Consider the following 22392-nt stretch of genomic DNA (forward strand, 5'->3'; position numbering starts at 1 on the left):
ACCACTGAATAGGCCCTACTAGGTGTGGTAGCTACTTAGGCTGTACTCCCTAAGGGCACAGGAAGCAGACCCTTTCCTGCAGATTTTACAACTCATGTCAGTTGGTACTGGGGGAGGCAGTCTTTCAAGTACTTGGGTCCTGAGACAGGGTTAGGATGTAGGCACTGGAAAGTACCAACAGACTTTTCAAAATCATAGAATAGTAGAGTTGGAAGGAGCCTGTAAGGCCATAAAGTCCAGTCCCCTGCTCAATGCAGGAATTCAACTTAAAGCACACCCAACAGGTGGCTCCCCATCTGCCTCTTGAATGCCTCCAGTGTTGGAGAGCCCAGCCCCCTTAAGTAATTGGTTCCATTGTCGTACCGCTCTAACAATTATGATGTTTTTCCTGAAGTTCAGCTGAAATCAGACTTCTTGTTACTTAGAAGTAACATATTATCCTATGTCCTGCACTCTGGGATGATCTAAAAGAGATCCTAGCCCTCCTCTGTGTGACGACCCTTCAAATACTTGAAGAGTGCTATCATATCTCCGCTCAGTCTTCTCTTCTCAGGACTAAACATGCCCAGTTCTTTTAGTCTCTCCTCATAGAGCTTTGTTTCCAGTCCCCTGTTCGTCCTTGTTGTCCTCCTCTGAATCTGTTCCAGTTTGTCTGCATCCTTCTTAAAGTGCAGTGTCCAGAACTGGACACAGTACTCAAGATGAGGCCTAACCAGTGCCAAATAGAGGGGAACCAATACTTCACATGATTTGGAAGCAATACTTCTGTTAATGCAGCCTAAAATAACATTTGCCTTTTTTGCAGCCATATCACACTATTGGCTCATAATCAGCTTATGATCAACAATTCCAAGATCCTTCTTGCATGTAGTATTGCTGAGCCAAGTATACCCCATCTTATAACTGTGCATTTGTTTTTTCCCCCTAGGTGAAGAGCTTTGCACTTATCCCTGTTAAATTACATCCTGCTGTTTCTCAGTCCAATGCTCCAGTCTATCAAGATCACTTTGAATTTTGTTTCTGTCCTCCTGTGTATTAGTTATCCCTTCCAATTTTGTGTCATCTGCAAATTTGATAAGCATTCCCTATACCTCCTCATCCAAGTCATTAACAAAAACGTTGAAGAGTACTGGGCTCAGGACTGAGCCCTGCAGTACCCCGCTAGTTACCTCCCCCCAGTTTGAAAAGAAACCATTGATAAACACTCTTTCAGTTTGATTCTGTAGCTAACTGTGGATCTACCTGATAGTCATTCCTTCCAGGTCACATTTAGCTAACTTGCCAATCAGAATATCATGAGGCACTTTGTCAAAAGCTTTGCTGAAGTCAAGATATATTATGTCCACAGCATTCCCACAGTCTTCCAGGGAGGTTACCTGATCAAGAAATGAGATAAGATTAGTCTGGCAGGATTTGCTCTTGGTAACGCCATGTTGGCTTCTAGAATTACTGCATAGTTTTCAATGTGCTTACAGACTGACCACCATATAATCCACTCCAGAATTTTCCCAGGGATTGATGTCAGGCTGACTGGTCTATTGTTCCCAGATTGCTCCTTTTTGAAGACAGGGACAATATTAGCCCTCTTCCTACTTCCCCACTGGCTCTCAGGCAAAAACATGTTATTCTAGGAGTGCCATGATACATTTGCCCATTATCTTCAATAGGAGGCCTGTATATTTATTTATTACATTTATATACCGCCCCATAGCCGAAGCTCTCTGGGCGGTTTACAGCAATTAAAAACAATAAAAACAAATATACAAATTTTAAAACACAAAAACAATTTAAAAACACAATTTAAAAAAATTAAAAACAATATAAAAACACCTACCAAAGTGATCTAGTGGCCTCATTTCTTTCTAAAGTCCCAACACTCAGCATACTTTAATTAAGAGCCCCCACACAGTGGCCCTGGGGAGAAGTGGGGCCATTACATTCTTCTACAGAAAGCATGGATGGGTGTCCCCCTTCCATTCAGGGTAATCCACAGGCACGCTCTAGAAGAGATGGGAAACCTGTGGCCCTCCAGAAGTTGTTGGACTCCAGTTCCCATCATCCTTCAGCACTGACCACACTGTCTGCGGCTGATGGGAACTGGAGTCCAACAACATTTGGATGGCCACAGGTTCCCCATCCCAGTTTATAGCACACTCAGCACAATGCCCTCCTGGTTGGGGGTTGATGGGGAAGGTCCGAAAAGAATAATGTCTGGGGTGATCCCCTCCCACAGACAGAGCTGCCTATACATTGCTTGCATTTTAATTTTTCTTATAGTCTAATATTTAATTTTGTGTACTTACTGGAATAATTAACAATAACTAAAAAATGGAAGGGAAAAGTTATTTATTCATTCATTTGTGTTATTTATATACCATGCATTTACCAAAGTTTCTAAGCAGTGTACATAAAAATTATAGAAAGCATACAACAGATAAAATAAATAAAAATTAATCATAAAAACAAAGAATGCCCGTAAAATGCCTGCTGAGAAAGAAAGGTCTTTGTCAGGTACCTGAAGCTCAACAGGGAGGGAAGACCTGTCTAATCTCAGGTGGGAGGCAATTCCGTAGAAGGCACAATACTGAATGCACAGCTTCTGGTGGATACAAACCAGGCATCCAAGCCACCAGGGACCACTAATGGAGACTCCCTTGAAGATCTCAGTGATCAGACAGGGATATAAGTTATCAGGTGGTCCTTAAGATATCCCGGATCCAAATTGTTAAGGGACTTGCAAATTAATACAAGAATCTTGAAATACAGAGTCTCTGTTTCATCTCAGCAGAAATGTCCCTTAATTTCCACATAGTGGTGGTATTTCCTTCACTTGGCTATGCTAAATTCAGTTAATGCTGTTTACTTCCTTTATAGCTTGAAAGAAACATGTAAACAAAAAATGGGAAGAGACATAAACTTCAAAGGCTCTAGACCCCCCCCCTTTTCAAGCCTATAATCCTAAGAAAAACCCATCACACTTTCTCCAGTGTACAATAATTTATGACCCAGGCAATTTGCCAAGACTTCCCTTCTTTTGTAACACCAGTTCAAATAGAAAACAATTTAGGACACACAGAGAAAAAACACCCTTGTCCGTTAATGATAGAATCAAATTACTTAACCAATACACCTGATTATTTTTAAATTAGACAGAGACCCTGAAATCAAGTTTATGGCTTGGAAAAAAACCAAAATCAGTGTGGGGAATAAGAAGGAAATGTCTAATTGGACTGCTGCCCTTTTCTAACCTGGCTTTTGTTTCCAAAGAGCACTGGAGAAAATGCTTCTTTCAAAGCTCTCAGATTCTTTATTTAAATTGTTGGCCCAAGCCTTTCATAATCAGCAAAGCCATTTGGAGACATGCTTCTTCTGATAAAATGTGCCACACATTACTTGGAAAATGCATTAGTCTCCTGTTTCGTTCTGCTCCACCCAAATATCAGAACTTCAAGGTGAATATAATAATATTGATCAGGCATAGGCTGAATAGGTTTTTCAACAGGCACATGAAACACAATGCGATACAGTGCAATCAATCTGAACAATCCATTTTACCTATTGTACTCTTTCTAGAGACTATTCAAAGGGCCACACGGTCAACACATGACCATATGTAAGCAATAATATGGAAGAAAATTCCATTGAAATGAATGCATTAGACTGGGTGGCTCCGAAACGCCCTCTCCCCCTGAATAGAGCTCAGACAGCACCGTGGTATACTCCACAGTTGCGAACTCTGAGACGGGAGGTGAGACGGCTAGAGCGCCGGTGGCGGAAATCCCGCTCTGATGACGATCGGACACTGGTTAGAGCGGCTGCAGCAGCCTACCATGTGGCGATAAGGGCAGCAAAAAAGGATTTTTATGCTGCCTCTATTGCGTCCGCAGAGTGCTGTCCCAGGAGGCTGTTCCACGTGGTCCGAAGCCTGGTCTGTCCAGTTGCTTCGGAACCTATGGAACATTCTAAGACCTCCTGTGATGAGTTTGCAAAGCACTTTGCGGATAAAATCGATCGTCTAAAGAGCGCGATTCCGCATGATATGGATACAGTGAGCGAACCAGAGTCGGCCAGTGTTTCTCTGGTGGTGTGGGATCGGTTCCAGCTTCTTCCTTCTGATGAAGTGGACAAGGTGTTCTCAGCCTTAAGCCGAACCGCCTGCTTACTCGACCCTTGCCCGTCGTGGCTCATTATGAGCTGCAAGGACAGACTGGGCGAGGGGATCAAGGCGGTGGTAAATGCATCCTTCGAAGAGGGTGTAATGCCATCAGCCCTCAAGGAGGCAGTAATAAAACCAATTTTAAAGAGCCCTCCTTGGATCCCCAAGATTTGAACAACTTTTGCCCAATCTCAAACTTACCATTCTTGGGCAAGGCGGTTGAGCGGGTGGTGGCAAAGCAGTTGCAAGTGCAATTGGAGGAAGCGGATTATCTGGATCCATTTCAGTCAGGCTTCAGGCCTGGATATGGGACTGAAACAGCCTTGGTCACTTTGGTGGATGATATGAGGAGAGCGTTGGATAGGGGTGAGTGCACCTTCCTCGTCCTCCTGGACCTCTCAGCGGCTTTTGATACCATTGATCATGGTACCCTTCTGGATCGCCTGGACGGGTTAGGCATTGTCAGGCCCCAGGATGTGACTCAGGAACCAGACCAACGGCTGTAGGTAATTCGTGTTTTATTAGGGTAATGTCCAAACAAAGACTGCGTTTTCTCATGAAGCAATACAGGGATACAGGTCCTGCGGCATTGGGAGAAAGTTGACAGAGCAAGGGACTTCTTCCCACCTGTTCTTTAAGAAGGGGCCAAACGGGCGCGCAATCTTTCGCTCCTCCTTAACTGCCCCTCAGGTACTGCCCGCCTTCCCCCCCTTCTCTCCTGTCTTTTCAGCTGTCTGCGTGTGCGCGGTGAGGGGGGAAGCATCACCCCCTCCTCTTCTGAAGTTTCTGATTCCAGGATGGGGGATAGGGGAGGGGCTGATGGTAAACTGCCTCCCCGCTTTTCGGCTGTGAGCAGCCCTCCCTCTTTCCCCTCTTGCTCTGAGCCTGAAAGAGGGGGAGGCGTGAGAATGTCCAGGGAGGGCTCAGGCTCCCCGTTGCTAAGCGACCTTATCACTGGCAGTTCCTCTGTTTCGTCTTCACTCCAAAGGGGGGAAGTTCCTCCCCCTTCCCTCTGCCATCCATCCGAATACTCTTCTCCCAACTCTCCGGGATCCAGCTCCCCGGGATTGGGACCCCAGCTCTGCCTTCCGACACCATCCCCCCTCCCAGGCTGTGCCCCCCTCCCCTTGTCTGGCTTGGGATGGTGGGGAAAACGTTGATGGAAAAGTTTTACCAATTCTGGAGCATGCACATCAGCTGCATCTTCCCATGATCTGTCAGCCACCCCATAGCCTTTCCAGTGAATCAAGTACTGCAGCTTGTGGCGTCTGATCCTGGAATCTAAGATCTCCTCAACTTCAAACTCAAGCTGCTCATTTACCAGGAGTGGAGCTCCGGGAGGTTCCTCCGGCCGTAACTCACTGGGAGGGGCGGCTTTCGTTAAGAGGGATCGATGGAACACAGGATGTATTTTAAACATGTCAGGCAGCTTCAGTCGGTACGCCACGGGATTGATTTGAGTTTCTATTTCGAAAGGACCCACCCTCTTGTCTTGTAATTTTCTACATTTGCCCGGCATCTGGAGGAAGCGGGTGGACAGCCATACCTGGTCTCCCAGTTGAAGGGGGGGGGCTCCTTCCTGTGCAGGTCAGCAACTCGCTTGTACTCCGTTTTGGCTTCGTTTAACTGCTGTTTCAGTGTCTGTTGCGCCGCTTGCAATTCCTTAAGGAAGTTCTCAGCTGCCGGTACCAGCATTCCTTCTGAGCTGCTTGGAAAGACTTTAGGATGGAATCCATAATTAGCGAAGAACGGGGTTTGTTGAGTGCTGGAGTGCAGAGAATTGTTGTAGGCGAACTCTGCAAAATGCAAATATGATACCCAGTCAGTCTGTTGATAGGACACATAACTTCGTAAATATCTTTCCAAAACGGCGTTCAAGCGTTCCATCTGCCCATCTGTCTGGGGGTGATGGGCGGAGGAGAGTTTTAATTCCGTCTGCAACTGTTTCCACATTGCTCTCCAAAATTTGGCTGTGAACTGAGTTCCTCGGTCTGAGACTACGCTGTTTGGCAATCCATGCAGCCGGTAGACTTCTTTGATGAATAACTTGGCCGTTTCTTTAGCCTCTAAGGCCCCTGCACAAGGAAGAAAGTGTGCCATTTTGGTAAGTAGATCCACCACTACTAAGATGGCTGTCATTCCTTGGGACTTGGGTAGATCAGTTATAAAATCCATGGAGAGGTCCTTCCAGGGTTCGTGTGGGACAGGCAACGGTTGTAACAGTCCTGCTGGTGTCCCTGTTTGTGTTTTTGTCCGCAGACAGACAGAGCAGGACTTTACATAACTCTCAATATCCCAACGCATTTTAGGCCACCAGAAGTCCTTGGCCACGTTCTGAATGGTCTTGTAAATCCCAAAGTGTCCCGCTGTGATGGAATCATGACACTGGCGTAGGATTCTGAGCCTTAATTCCCCTTCTGGCACATATCTGGCGGTTTTGAACCATAACAGTCCATTTCTCCAGTGAAAGGTTACTTCTGAGTCTTGACCTTGTCCCGTCTCCTGCTGATATTTTAGCATGTCTGCATCTTCTTGTTGTGCCTTTTTGAGTTCCTCTTCCCATGAAGGCTGGCATACTCCCAATGTTAATTTCTCTGGCGGGATAACGTACTGAGGCTGGTCCTCGGATTCACTTTCTTTGTATTGTGGCTGTCTGGATAAGGCATCCGCTCTCTGGTTTTTGGCTTGGGCATGGTAAGTAATCTGAAAGTTAAACCTAGTGAAGAACTGGGACCATCTTATCTGTCTCTGGTTCAGCTTTCTGGCTGTTTAGAGGCTTTCAAGATTCTTGTGGTCGGAGCGCACTTCAATTCGATGAGAGGTCCCCTCTAGGTATTGTCTCCAGTTTTCAAAAGAGTCCTTGAAGGCCAGCAGCTCCTTCTCCCAAACTGTGTAGTTCTTCTCTGCAGGCTTTAACTTCCGAGAGAAGTACGCACAGGGGTGCAGCTCCTTCCCTTCTTGGTCTAATTGTAGCAGGACCCCCCCGATGGCAAAATCTGAAGCATCTGCTTCCACTACGAAAGGGCGGTTCAGATCAGCAAAGCGCAGAATGGGCTCAGTAGCAAACCTTCTCTTCAGCTCCTCAAAGGCCTCGGTGGCGTTCTCTGTCCATTGAAACTTCTTCTTCCCCCTTAAACAGTCAGTCAGAGGAGCTGTTAATTTGGAAAACCCTGGAATGAACTTTCTGTAATAATTGGCAAACCCCAAAAACCGTTGTACATCCTTTTTGGTGACAGGTTGGCCCCAGTCCAATATGCAGCTTACTTTCCCTGGGTCCATCTCCACGCCTTCTGCTGAGATTCGATATCCAAGGAAGTCTAGAGACTTGAGGTCAAATCCACATTTCTCTAATTTAGCATACAGGTGATTTTCTCTCAGTCTCTTCAACACCGTCTTCACATGCTGGTCGTGGTCTTCCTGGTTCTTTGAGAACACCAGGATATCATCTAAGTAACAGATTACATACGTGTCCAACAAGTCTCTAAACACGTTGTTCATGAATTTTTGAAAAATTCCTGGCCTTCCACAAAGCCCGAACGGCATGACCAGGTATTCATACTGTCCGTAAGCGGTCAAGAATCCTGTTTTCCATTCATCTCCCTCCTTCATTCTGATCAGATTGTACGCTCCTCTCAAATCCAACTTCGTGAAGATTTTTGCAGAGCGCAGTCGGTCCAGCAACTCTGAGATCAGGGGCAGCGGGTAGCTGTTGGAGTTGGTGATCTGGTTCAATGCGCGATAGTCGTTACAGGGTCTGAGTTTCCCCCCTTCTTTTTCACAAACAATAGTGGCGCTCCAGCAGGGGATTGTGAGGGGCGTATGAATCCTCGCCTCAGGTTTTTATCCAGGAATTCATTCAGGGCCTCCCTCTCATTCTCTGTGAGAGAGTAGATTCTCCCTGATGGGATGCTGGCTCCTGGCACTAGGTCAATCGCACAGTCGTAAGGGCGGTGGGGGGGTAAAGTCTCTGCCTCTTCTTCATCAAACACATCTTTGAATTCTTCATACTTTGGCGGCAGGGTCACTTGCTCGATCTCTTGCACTGCCCCCGCTAAGGTGTTCTTGATTCCTTCAGGTTGACAGTTCTCCTGGCAATACTGTGAGGTGAACCACACCACCGCCTCCTTCCAACTTATTTTGGGTTCATGCTTTGCTAGCCAGGGCATTCCCAGAATCACCTCAAAGTTCGAGAGATCTGACACGTATAGCGAAATGAACTCTTCGTGCCCAGGGATTTGAAGTTTCACTTCCTCCGTGGCTTGTGTCACCCCTCCTGACTTCAGGGGTCTCCCATCAATAGTCTCCACAGCTAGGGGATCGTCCAGTTTCCACCGGGAAATTCCATGACGCTTGACTAACTTTGCATCAATAAAATTTGTGGAGGCTCCACTGTCAATTAAGGCAGTGGAATTAAACACCACTCCTCTGGAAGTTGTAATCCGAATAGGCAAGACCAACACCCCCTTTGAGGGAGGTTGGATCGTTGGGGGGCCTTTATACAACGCTGCCCCCAGTCCACCGGCCTGCACGTGGACTGGGTGTTCTAGTTTCCCGACGGCTCGGCTTTCCCCCCTTTCAGTCCACAGTCTCTGGCCACATGGCCCGGCTTTGAACAATAAAAGCATAAACGTTCCCGGCGTCGTCTTTCCTTTTCTTCTTCCGACAGTCTTGGCCTAGCCCCTCCCTGTCCCTCAGTTGCATTACCTGCCATCCCTGCAGTGGGAAGGGTCTTGTTGCGGGATGCCGAGGCTGAGTATCTCGGGACCTCCTGCTTCCTTTCCAGGCGCCTTCCTTCCATCCGGTGATCTATCTGTAGGCATAGCCGGATGAGCCCTGGTAGGTCAGCGGGGGGGGAGGTCCTGGCCAACTCATCCAGGATTTCAGCATTTAATCCACTCCGGTACATAAACATCAGGGCGGCGTCATTGTAGCCAGTTTCCTGGGACAGAATTTTAAAAGCGTTAGTGTACTCGGAAACAGTCCCTTTAGCTTGCTTCAGAGCGCCTAGTTGCCGTGCTACTGTTTCAGCCCTTTGCGGGTCTTGAAACATCTCGGTCATCTCCTGTATAAATCCTCTGTACCTTCCTAAGACAGTATCCTTTCTCACGAGATACGGAGTCACCCATTTTGCAGCTTCTCCCTCCAGGAGGCTAATCACGAAAGCTACTTTAGCCCCATCGTCTGGAAATTCCGTGTGCCTGACATCCAGATATAACTCACATTGAGCCACGAAGGTTGCCAACTGATCACTTTGTCCCGCGTATTTTGGGGGCAATCCAATGGGAACCTTTACTACGGCAGCTGGAGGGGCTGTTCGCATCTGGTCTATCGTGGCCTTCAAGGTTTGATTATCCATCTTCAGAGCCTTGACTGCTGCTAGCAGGGCTTGAACATCCGTCTGCAAATCAGCTACCTTAGTCCTCAAGAGTTCCACTTCTTCCGTCTCAAAAGTGGGGTTCGTCCCCCCCGCTGCTCCCTTTGACATCTTGTCCCAGTCAAGTGAAGAGAGCGTTGAGGGTGATTTAGGTGGCTCTGTCAAGCTGTCAGGCCCAGGATGTGACTCAGGAACCAGACCAACGGCTGTAGGTAATTCGTGTTTTATTAGGGTAATGTCCAAACAAAGACTGCGTTTTCTCATGAAGCAATACAGGGATACAGGTCCTGCGGCATTGGGAGAAAGTTGACAGAGCAAGGGACTTCTTTCCGCCTGTTCTTTAAGAAGGGGCCAAACGGGCGCGCAATCTTTCGCTCCTCCTTAACTGCCCCTCGGGTACTGCCCGCCTTCCCACCTTCTCTCCTGTCTTTTCAGCTGTCTGCGTGTGCGCGGTGAGGGGGGAAGCATCACCCCCTCCTCTTCTGAAGTTTCCGATTCCAGGATGGGGGATAGGGGAGGGGCTGATGGTAAACTGCCTCCCCGCTTTTCGGCTGTGAGCAGCCCTCCCTCTTTCCCCTCTTGCTCTGAGCCTGAAAGAGGGGGAGGCATGAGAATGTCCAGGGAGGGCTCAGGCTCCCCGTTGCTAAGCGACCTTATCACTGGCAGTTCCTCTGTTTCGTCTTCGCTCCAAAGGGGGGAAGTTCCTCCCCCTTCCCTCTGCCATCCATCCGAATACTCTTCTCCCAACTCTCTGGGATCCAGCTCCCCGGGATTGGAACCCCAGCTCTGCCTTCCGACACGCATAGGGGGTACTGTATTGCAGTGGTTCCATTCCTTCCTTTCTGATAGGCACCAAAGTGTAGCATTGGGGGATGAGGATTTGGACCCTTGGCCTCTCACTTGTGGGGTGCCACAGGGCTCCATCCTCTCCCTGATGCTATTTAACATCTATATAAAGCTGCTGGGGACTATCACCAGGAGATTTGGGCTGCAGTGTCACCAATAAGCGGATGACATGCAGCTCTATCTCTCATTTAAATCTTCACCACGGTTGGCTGTAGAAACCCTATCCAAGTGCCTGGAATCGGTGAGTGGCTGGATGGGAAGGAACAAGCTGAAGCTGAACCCTGAGAAAGCTGAGGTACTGTTCATGGGAGACAAGGGAAGGTTAGGGGATATAGACCTGGTGCTCAATGGGGTACAATTGCCCCTGAAAGACCAGGTCCGTAGCCTCGGGGTCATTCTTGATTCCCAACTGTCTATGGAAGCTCAGGTTTCGGCTGTGAGCCAGGCAGCGCTGTATCAACTCCATCTGATACGGAGGCTATGCCCCTACCTTCAAAATCATCTGCTCCCATCGGTGGTACATGCCGTGGTCTCCTCTCGCCTAGACTACTGTAATGCACTCTACGTGGGACTACCCTTGAAAACAGTCCGGAAGCTGCAACTGATATAGAACGCGGCAGTGCGCCTGATTAAAGACAGCCGCCGGCAAGATCATATCATAATGCCGTTGTATAAATCTATGGTGCGGCTGCATTTGAAATACTGTGTACAGTTCTGGTCACCTCATCTCAAAAAGGATATTATAGAGTAGGAAAAGGTTCAGAAGAGGGCAACCAGAATGATCAAGGGGATGGAGCGACTCCCTTATGAGGAAAGGTTGCAGCATTTGGGGCTTTTTAGTTTAGAGAAAAGGCGGGTCAGAGGAGACATGATAGAAGTGTATAAAATTATGCATGGCATTGAGAAAGTGGATAGAGAAAAGTTCTTCTCCCTCTGCCACCCTAGTCAGAGGCAGCATGCTTCTGAAAACCAGTTGCTGGAAGCCTCAGGAGGGGAGAGTGTTCTTGCACTCGGGTCCTGCTTGCGGGCTTCCCCCACGCACCTGGTTGGCCACTGTGAGAACAGGATGCTGGACTAGATGGGCCACTGGCCTGATCCAGCAGGCTCTTCTTATGTTCTTATGTTCTTATATCACTCCAGTGCTAAAAGAGTTGCACTGGTTACCAGTTGCTTACCGGGCCCAATTCAAGGTGTTGGTTTTGACCTTTAAATCCCTATACGGTTTCGGCCCGGTCTCTCTAAAGGAGCGCCTCCAGCATCATCAGCTATGCCGCCCAACAAGATCTCCTCAAAAGACTTTCTCTCCATCCCATCAGTCAAAACAGCCAAACTGGTGAGGACTAGAGAGAGGGCCTTTTCAGTTGTGGCCCTCACCCTGTGGAACAGGGTCCCTCCCAAATGATCTCTGCCATGCCCCTTCTATGATGAGCTTCCGCCAGGCCTGGAAGACCTGGCTCTTCAGGCCAGCTTTTGGGGTGGGTTAGATTTTATCTTCATTGTTTTTAGATTTTTAATGCCTACATATTGTATGCCTATGTTGTACATCGCCCAGAGTGGCTGGACAGCCAGCCAGATGGGCGACTAATAAATTCAATAAATAATTAATAAATAATTTATTCATTTCAGAAGATTAGGTAACTAGCTTCTATTGCATGCATTCCAATAGCAGAAAAGCATTCTCTCTGGCTGTTGTATAATTCTGGAACTCCCTAATCCAGGATCTAAGGACTTTCCAGAAGGACTTTAATATCTTCATTTTGTGATTGAGGTTAAACAGGCATGTGGGGATTATATATACATAAATATAACCGGATTGCTCCTGTTTCTGTTTACACACACATGTGAATACATATCTTACACATGCATTCTTGAAAGCTAAGTTTTGGGAATCTTATTCTGGACACAGCTGCATGCCATGGGGGTTATCTTACTATAAATGCTCGTTACAGTCTCGTTCACTTGGGGGAATTTAGAAAGACCCAACAAATGTCAACATAAATGCTGATAAAATATTTATTTATACACAATGGCATATAATGAGTAAAATGGCTTTGCGGCTTGAAGTACCATTTCCAAGGTTGATAGGCTGTTACAAGTTAATACACAGTCTATCCGAACCCATGTTTGCCTGGACCAACAGCATATACTTCAATTGGGAAATTAACGTCCAAATAAGGAAAATATACTTGCATTAGATCTGCCAAAGATTCCAGGAACCAATTCTATGATGAAGACAGAGGTGCAGTGTGGAGAGTGAATAGAGAATAGGTGGAGTGAATAGGGAATTGGCTGGATTGCAATGGAGACCTAGGTGCACGGTGGGAATTCTTGAATGTAAATGACTGGGTTTTGGAAAAGGAGAGGGTAGAAAGCCAGTAAGATTTGTGGAATGGGAAAGGTTAAAACTGGAGAGAGAAATAATATGCTAGTAGTTACCTGTCCTGAGGAAGGGAGAGCAGATGTAACTCTCAGTTTTACAGTGATATGCAGATGAATAATTGTGGCTGTTCCAACAGAAGCTAAGCAGTTGGGTGGCAGAACCATTTGGGGTTAGAGAGTCAGCCTGCAAACTGCCTGTTATTCCTGTGAGAACACAAGTGGCTCAGACAGTGATGGGCTGGCCAATAAGAAGCCTTCTAATAAAAGTTCAAAAGTAAAAAAAAAGGCTTTCCTTCAGTGAACTTCTGAAGCAGTAACTTCTGCTACTCAACAAAGGTCCTGAGTAATGTGAAGAAAATAACAAACACAAGAATCAAGGAGATGGGGAGAGAAGGCAAGGAAACAAAGGACCAAGCTAAAGTTGAAGAAATGGCTGCTCTCCTAGCTATTCATGAGGTAGACCAGGCTCAAAGGAGAGAAAAAACATGGAGAAGCCTTCAGGACAGTAGTGTGGTGGCAAATCCAGAAGTGAAGAGTCCCTTCATGTTAGTCACAGCCACTACCCAACCATTTTTTGCTGCTGAGTTGAGATCCTTGTAAATGCTTTCTCTCACAACAACAGATATCCCTAGGAGCCAATAAGCACAAAAGGAGAGAGTGTTAGCTGCTGAGAAGACTCTTCTTGTTGGCTGACTTACTTCCTTTCACTCTGATTGGTTCTAATCAGCAGGAAAGGAGAAGGAAGCATGATAGAAGACTCTTCTCAGTGGCTCGCACACTACCCTTTCATGATGATTGCCTCATATGATACTCGAGACACAGGGACCCTTCTGGTACCCTGCTTCTAAAAAGGTAACCCCCCCAAGTCCCTGGACAACTACACCTCTGCTCCAGGAGAATCCAAAAAGGCGAAAGGTTTGGGGAACTGCAGGATGCTTTGCTTTCTGATGAATAGTGTGCCATAATAAAGGGTGATTATATTAATGGGCAGGACAGGAGAGACATTAAATGCTGATCAACTCAAGTACCGGGTTGTTACCAGGCATATCATAAGAACATAAGAACATAGGAAGAGCCTGCTGGATCAGGCCAGTGGCCCATCTAGTCCAGCATCCTGTTCTCACAGTGGCCAACCAGGTCAACTCACATATCAATGTGAGTTTCCTACTGCAGAGTTGCAGGGTGGACATAAGGAGTCTCTGGCCAATTGGAATTAATGCCCAGGTGGCTAAGATGTCTCCTGTAGGGATAGACAGTTGCATTTCCAAGGAATGCAAATAGAGACTCAGTTTAATTACTGGAGGAAACATTCTGGGGGAAAAGTAATGTCCCAATAAGGGACTAAACTTGTATTAGATCTACCAAAGCTCCCAGGGATCAACCAGGCTTTTGCATATGTTATAGCTAGGGATGTCACAGTTCTCTCAATTTCTAATTTTTCAAATCATAAATTCAGATCTCAACATTTTGGCAGCAATCTGTGGATGTTTTAAAAAAAATCAGCATTTTAGTGTGAATTTCTCCTAATAAGCACATTTTTGTAAGCAGCTTTGACTAATGTAAAGAAAGCATTTTTGTGCACACGACACACACACAAAATGTGTGCATACCTTTTTTGCAAGCAATTTTTCCTAAATCAATGCATTTTCACCAACATATTCACTTTTAATGCACGTTTTCCCCTAATTATATGCATTTTTGTAGGCGTTGTTTGGCTGGAAAACTGCATCACAAATTTTCGATAAGTGCAGTTTTTGAAGGACGGCTATGGTTCAGTTCTCATTTTGTACTGGAATGTGTGGATTGGATAGATTTGGCTTGAAATGGGAACTGAATGTAATTTTTCTCCATCCCTAGTTGCAGCCATTGCTGCTGCTTAATCCCATGCTTAGGAAAGTCAGTTTAATATTTCTTTCCTCTGTTCCTTTGCAGTGGTACCACACTCATTGCAGATTGAAGATCAAGTGGGCACATAGTCTCAAGGTACATGCAGAGTTTCAGTTGAACCAAGCTTCTCAGTATAAATATATAGATACAGGCATAGATATTCTTAGGTTTTTCAAGAGCCTTTTCTGCTGCAGCAGGCAGCAGGTTAGAAGTATAAGTAAAGCAAAGAACATTTTTAGTTAAAATGATCTGAATGTGATTTATTGAAATGATCATTTGTGTATCAGCCCTATAAAGAATTTAGTTCCCTTGCAGATTGTTTCTTCATTTCTGTCACCAAGTATTTCAGATAAATCTTGTTTCCCAAAATGATAGCGACAGGTGCTCTGAATCTGAACAACCCACTCAAATTTAATTGATATTGTTTTCCAAATTTGTTGAACTCAATTAAACTCCAAAACTGTTTTTGCCTAGGCCTTGTCTTCTTAGGAATTATATACTAAGGGGAAAAAATCAACCAGATGGCACTATAATTGTGTATCTCAAGAGTATAGACTGATTGACTCCTCCAGGTAATAAGGTTCACAGCCAAGTGATATCTCTGGGTTCACCTGTCATCACTAAATGTAAATTACTGCCTTCAAGTCGATCCTGACTTATGGTGATCCTATGAATAGGGTTTTCATAGTAAGTGGTATTCAGCGGTGGTTTACCATTGCCTCCCTCTGAGGCTGAGAGGCAGTGACTGGCCCAAGGTCACCCAGTGAGCTTCGTGGCTGTGTGGGGATTCGAACCCTGGTCTCTCAGGTCGTAGTCCAACACCTTAACCACTACACCACACCACTATAGCATGCTTATAAAGCCTACTGGTCTCAGTTAGGGGCATGGTTCAGTCTTATGCCATTACTGTAAGTGACGAACCCAAAAGTAATCTGCAAAGTGTTCATAATTCTCTAAGAATCAATAAAAAGCAAGCACTGGTCATTTATTTCCTAAATGCTCATAATATGTGGAAGCCGCAACACTTAATATACTTATATGCAATACACTACACTACTATACAAGTATTTGTCATACATAGGAATTGGAACTCTTAACTGTGTTAAGAATAGGATGCAAAAATATTTAGAGTATTCTAGACCACTTACACAACACAAAATGAATTCTGTAATCACACATGGACAAGCTAAACCATTTCTCCTTACTTTAATAGCTAAAGAATAAATTCCTTTTCTATTACTACTTTTGCTGGATCCCAAGATGGATTTGGGTGGGATGGCATTGCATCCTGCCCCTGAGAGGGATGAGATACATAGGCAATAGCATATGGACACAAGCTGTATCTGCAGATGGCCACCTTGGTGGCAGACTTTGGCAATGAGCTATTTGAGCCTGGCATTGTCCCTACCAGGGATGGAAAGATCTGTCAATTTTGGTTCTCTCAGTTTCTCATTTTTCCAAACTTAATTCATTTCTCCAGATTTCTGCAGCAAGTTGCATTTTTGTTTTTGTTTTTTTTAAAAAATCCTCATGAAAATTCTCCAGCATTTTAATGTGATTTTTTTCAAATAAAGACATTTTTGTAGGCAGTTCTGACTAATGCAGACATTGGTGCAGGCAATTTCTCTGCAGTTTATACTATTTTCACTTATATTCTTTTCTTTGCACACTTTCACCTAATATATGGATTTTTATAAACTTTATTTGGTTGGAGAACTGCATGGCAGAATTTGAATAAGTGCGAATTTTGAAGGATGGCTGTGTTTCAGTTCTCATATTGTTTCAGAAACTGTGAATTTAATAGATTTGGTTTGAAATACAAACTGAAATGAATTTTGTCCCCATCGCTAGTCCCTACTGGGGCATTTCAGATATGTCTTGGTGCCTGCCCACCCATGCCTGATCATGGTGCAGAAGTAGCTGGTCACATTGTGCACTTGGAATACTATGTTGTTCTGGTTGCTTCACTGCAAAAAGAATATTGTAGAGTTGGAAAAAGATCAGAAAAAGGGCAACCAAAATGATCAAGGGGATGAAGAAACTTCCCAGTGGGAAAAGTTTACAACATTTGGTGCTTTTTAATTTAGAGAAAAGGTGAATAACAGGTGGCATGATATACGTGTATAAAATTAAGCATGGTATGGGGAAAATTTGATAGAGTAGCATTTTTCTCCTCTCATAACGCATGGGGACAGCCAATGAAATGGAACGTTAGAAGATTCAGGACAAAAGAAAGCACTTCTTCACACAGCACAGAGTTAAACTATGGAATTTGCTCCCACAAAAGGGAGTGATGGCCATCAACTTGGATGGGTTTAGAAGAGGATTAGACAAATTTATGGAGAATAAGGCTATCAGTGCCTACTAACTCCAATGCTATGTTCTAGCTCCACTGACAGAGGCAGCCTGTTTCTGAACACCAGTAGCTGGACGCTGCAGGAGGGGAGAGTGCTGTTCCAGGCAAGTCCTGCTTGTGGGCTTCCTGTAGGAATCTGGTTGGCCACTGTGAGAACAGGAAGTTGGATGGGCCACTGGTCTGATGCAGCAGGCTCTTCTTATGTTATTATTTGGACTGTGGTGTTTTTGTGTGCTTCTAGGGTATTAGCTATCTGTTTTGCCACAGGTGTTTTTTTCCCCAGAGGTAAGGAAGTTTGGGATCTCAAAGACCATGAAACACACTTGTGAAGAAGGAAAATTTAGTGCTTTATTGAAGCAAAACTGTTGTTTTGCAGGCAGACACTTACACTTAAAGCAGCTAATGATGAGCACAGCTCTTATCTTACATTCTCCTTTTCCCTGCTGGAAGACCCAAACAGCAGACATTGGAGAGATCCCGTTATGGCCCTGTTTAGATTTACACCATGCCACTTTTCCCTGCAGGCCAGTGTCGAGGCTTATCTGCCCAGATCTAGGGCCCTCTATTTATACCAAAAAGACCCTCTGGGAGGGGGCACAGGTGGCATCCATACCTGTGAGATTCTTATCTTTCCTAGGGGTTAGTGTCTTTAGATATCACACTTCTGACTTTTGTTTGCCACTCCCTATGGGTCAGTGTCCTTGAATTTGTGCTGGCAAGAGCTGAGAATACAACTGTGAAGCTCACTCTCAGCCCATCAGTGTATGTGATTAACTCACCCACTGTCTGTTTTGGATAATTAAACAGCCTTTTCCAACTCTTGTTTTCAGCATAGTCAGAGTAAAGGCTTCTTCCCAGCTTTTGTTTACATAACCTGTGAGAAAGCCTGCAAATTCCTGAACAGAGTTTTCTCAGACTCCAGTACTATGCAAGAAGATTGCAAAAGCTATAAACACTCCATAGATCAGGGGTATGAGGCAAGAATTATGGGACAGGGGGAATGGGGCATGCCACATAAGCCTCTTCAGTTACCTCTAGATGTCTTGTGAAATTATTTGCCCCTACACTAACCCTGCCAATATTAATTCATGCATTATTTTACAAATATATATATATACACACACACATTCTGACACTCCTCTCCCCCCTAAAACACACACACAAAATGACATCCATTGGCTGTATCACTGGTTGACAAAGGACACTTTCTTGCATTGTGCTGGTAGCATAGGGGTCATTGCATAATTGCTCCTTCCTAAAACATGAAGGCAGCATCCAAAGTCCTGAGCTGCATGAGAAGTGCCTGTGGTTTAACTCCTCCCCACGAAACATTACCCCTCCCAGAAACTGAAGCAATGGTAGTGTGGGTTGGAGCTCTCCGTTCAAATAAACTAATGCTGCTAAGCACTGCATTTCAGATTTGTATCACATGTGCTCTTAGTAATCCATAGGACAGAAGGAGGCCATTACTGAAATGTAGTCCAGATTTTAGAACATAAGAACATAAGAAGAGCCTGCTGGATCAGGCCAGTGGCCCATCTAGTCCAGCATCCTGTTCTCACAGTGGCCTACCAGGTGCCTGGGGGAAGCCCGCAAGCAGGACCCGAGTGCAAGAACACTCTCCCCTCCTGAGGCTTCCGGCAACTGGTTTTCAGAAGCATGCTGCCTCTGACTAGGGTGGCACAGCACAGCCATCACGGCTAGTAGCCATTGATAGCTCTGTCCTCCATGAATTTGTCTAATCTTCTTTTAAAGCCATCCAAGCTGGTGGCCATTACTGCGTCTTGTTGGAGGAAATTCCATAGTTTAACTATGTGCTGAGTAAAGAAGTACTTCCTTTTGTCTGTCCTGAATCTTCCAACATTCAGCTTCTTTGAATGTCCACGAGTTCTAGTATTATGAGAGAGGGAGAAGAACTTTTCTCTATCCACTTTCTCAATGCCATGCATAATTTTATGCACTTCTAGCATGTCTCTTCTGACCCGCCTTTTCTCTAAACTAAAAAGCCCCAAATGCTGCAACCTTTCCTCATAAGGGAGTCGCTCCATCCCCTTGATCATTCTGGTGCCCTCTTCTGAACCTTTTCCTACTCTATAATATCCTTTTTGAGATGAGGCGACCAGAACTTTGACTCTGACTCCTATTTCTCACTCTAACTCCTTTCACAGCTAATTGCTTGTAGAGACATTCACTTTCAGTGTGTTATGTCCAGACCTATATCAAATTATTACATGCTGTTCCTGTTAGCAAGGCATGCCCTGGCTGGAAAGAATGATACAGTCCAGACAGCAGCCAGGATCAATTGGGATCAGAGAACAGTGAACAGCAAACAGTCCAATTCTACAATGTGAACTGGGACTAATAAGGCCACATCTGTACCAGACATTTTTTCCATTTCTAAGAGTTATAGCTTCTCCCAAAGAATCCTGGGAAGTGTAGTTTGTGAAGGGTGCTGAGTGTTATTAGGAGACTCCTATTTTCCTGTCAGAGCTCCAAGGGCCAGAACGGTTTAACAGTCAGCATGGCCGGTTCTAAAGGGCGGCCAGGTTGGGCACTGGCCCGAGGGCCCCGGAGCTACAGGAGCCCCTGAGGGGCCCCTGAGGGTCCCTCCACTCCCCTTCCATGATCCACGCCCCCTACGCCCCCCACTTACCTGTCAGCCAGCTTTTTAGAATTGCCCTTAATGAAGATGGCGGCTGCAGCTTCCCTGAGGTACTGAAGCCACTGCCGCCATCTTAGTTGATGGCAGAGAGGTGCGCGCGTAGCACGCACGTGTGCCATCAACAAAGATGGTGGCGGAGGCTTCATTCCCCTTAGGGAAACCGCGGCTGCCATCTTCATTAAGGGCAATGGTAAAGACTAGACAGGTAGGGGGGCTGTGGGGGTGCACAGGGGGCCACACGTATGCATGTACACATGTGTGTGCACACCCACCCACCCACTGGGGGGCCAGGGCAAGCTGATGCCCAAGGGCCCCTGAATGCCTGGAGCCGGCCCTGACAGTCAGCCCCTCTTCCCAGAAAATTCTGGGAATTGTAGCTCTGTGAGGGGAATAACTTAACAACTCTCAGCACCTTTCACAAACTACACTTTCCAGGATTCTTTGGGGAAGCCATGACTGTTTGAAGTGGAATAAATGTCTCTTGTGGATGTGGCCTAAATGGAAAGGTTAAAAGAGGATGCAGTTGGTTGTTCATCCCTCACTATTTTCTATGCATACATTCTTCCACAATGTGTCTATTCATCTGAAAGGGATCCATAAGCAGGAGAATGGATGTTAGCAATATGGGATCAAGACTGAAATCTCAGCGGGAATTCCAGTGATTATTTGGTGGTTACATGGAGCCAAAGTGCCAAAAATAATTCCCTTGTTTAGTTTAGCAAGTGGTGTTCTGCTTAAATCTAAATGTCAATAACAGTAAAGCAAAAGTATTTAGTGAAGGAGAAAAACTGCAGATTAACATATCTGTGGTCATTTTGCTTTGACAAATACTGTGTTTTGTAAAGAGGGAAATAAAATCCATCCTGGATAAGGGATAACAGATCCTTTTTGTTCCAATATACCAGCCTCTGAATTTTAAGGCAAGATTGGATAGTACATTAGTTCTGTGCCCTTATATACAGGTCTTTTAAAAACAAATTGCCTACATGGGGGGGGGATTTTGGATCAGGACCCTAGTGTGAGGGGAAAGAGGCTTTAATCCTCTACTCCCCACTATGGTTATGAACTGGATCAAATCCCATTTGTATACGGGGAAAAATCCTACGGTTGTACACCAGATATGGCCACAACCCGGATCCCAAACTGAATCAGGCTGATTTGGGTCAACTTGGGATTCAGTCGGATTGGACTGAGGTAGCTCTGGATTGCCCCAGGTCAGACTAGCATACATCCAGAGTGATCTGAGGTCGTCAAAAGAGGGGGCAATTTGCTGGTGAGGAGAGAGCAGAAGATGTGCAGGCAGCCTGTGTATGTCTATTTCTCCCCCCTCCTGACCACATGTTTAATCAGGGGTTTAAACTCTAATTAAACATATGGTCAGGAGAGGTGGGGCAAAGGAGAGACACATGCCCTTATTCTCTCCTTTTGACCTCATGACTGTGCAAAGCCCCCAAATTCAGTCAACCCACAGATCCAGGTCAGCCCCAGATCTTTCTGAGTAGGATTGGGGCCATTCTGAACCTCCAGATTGGACCCTAAATCGGACCAAGGTGCTCATGCCAAGCCCTAAAAATAATTTCCACTGAAGACTTTTTTCCTATTCAAATGTTGGAGGTGCAGGGAGAACAAATCCAAATCAGGAACATGGCAAGGTTGGGAAGGGCTAAAGCCCCCCCCAATCCTCATACTAGGGTCCCAATCTGGATCACACACACCCGGGTAATTTGTGTTTTCCCCACACACACTTAAAGACATAGATAAGGAGTTCATATGTTATCCAGTTTGGCCCTTAGAAACTTGAGAAGCTTTTCATTCACAAGTGCTATATCAAAATGCAATTTTGTTCCAAATTCTCAGCACATTCTGTGTTCCTTACCTCTTTATAGACTCAGTCTGTGCCTTAAGACCTTTCAATACCATAATCCTCCTGCATACTGGATACTTTATCACCTCTGAATGCAAATGAAAGGACCTCAGCTGGTGATTCTGTTAGGCTGTTAGGTAGTCTTCTCACGTTCCTGCAAGTCCTCATGCCAGGTTTTGGCTTTTCTCCCTGCCCTTAAATTACACCGAAATGCTGTCTAATTCACTTACACTTAGCTTAAACTGTTCAGTAGAGAGAGATGTAAATAATTCAAAGCTAGACCAGTTGAGTTTTAAATATCCAAGTGCAACTTTCTCTGATCCAAAATGCTTCAGCCAAATAAGATTCATCTAAGGTTTTGAAGGGGAGAGTGTTAGCAGTACGTGTGAAGCCAAATATTGCATGAAATATTTCATCATTTTATATATTTATATAATTTAGACTTTTACACCTTCATTCATAGCTTATTTTATTTAGATACTTTACTCGTCTACATACTGTTCTAAGGAAACCATTTCCACATCCATCCGCATCCATCTCACTGTGGTCCAATCTGCACTATACATTTAAAGCACTATCATACCAGTTTAAACAGTCATGGCTTCCTGCAAAGAATCTGGGAACTGTAGTTTGTGAAGGGTACTGAGAGTTGTTAGGTTGCTATTTCCCTCACAGAGTGGTTTAACTATCAATCTCTGTTCCAAAGGAACTCTTGAGTAGCTCTGTGAGGTGAATAGGGGTCTCCTGACAACTTTCAGTACTCTTTAACATACAATATAATTTTCTAGGTTAGATTCTCTGTAGAAACAGTAGTAACTCAGGAAAGAAGCAAAGTAAGAAGAACACCAACAAGCATACAAAAAATGTA

This window comes from Rhineura floridana, chromosome 10 (assembly GCF_030035675.1).
Source record: "Rhineura floridana isolate rRhiFlo1 chromosome 10, rRhiFlo1.hap2, whole genome shotgun sequence".
NCBI classification, from domain to species: Eukaryota; Metazoa; Chordata; class Lepidosauria; order Squamata; family Rhineuridae; genus Rhineura; species Rhineura floridana.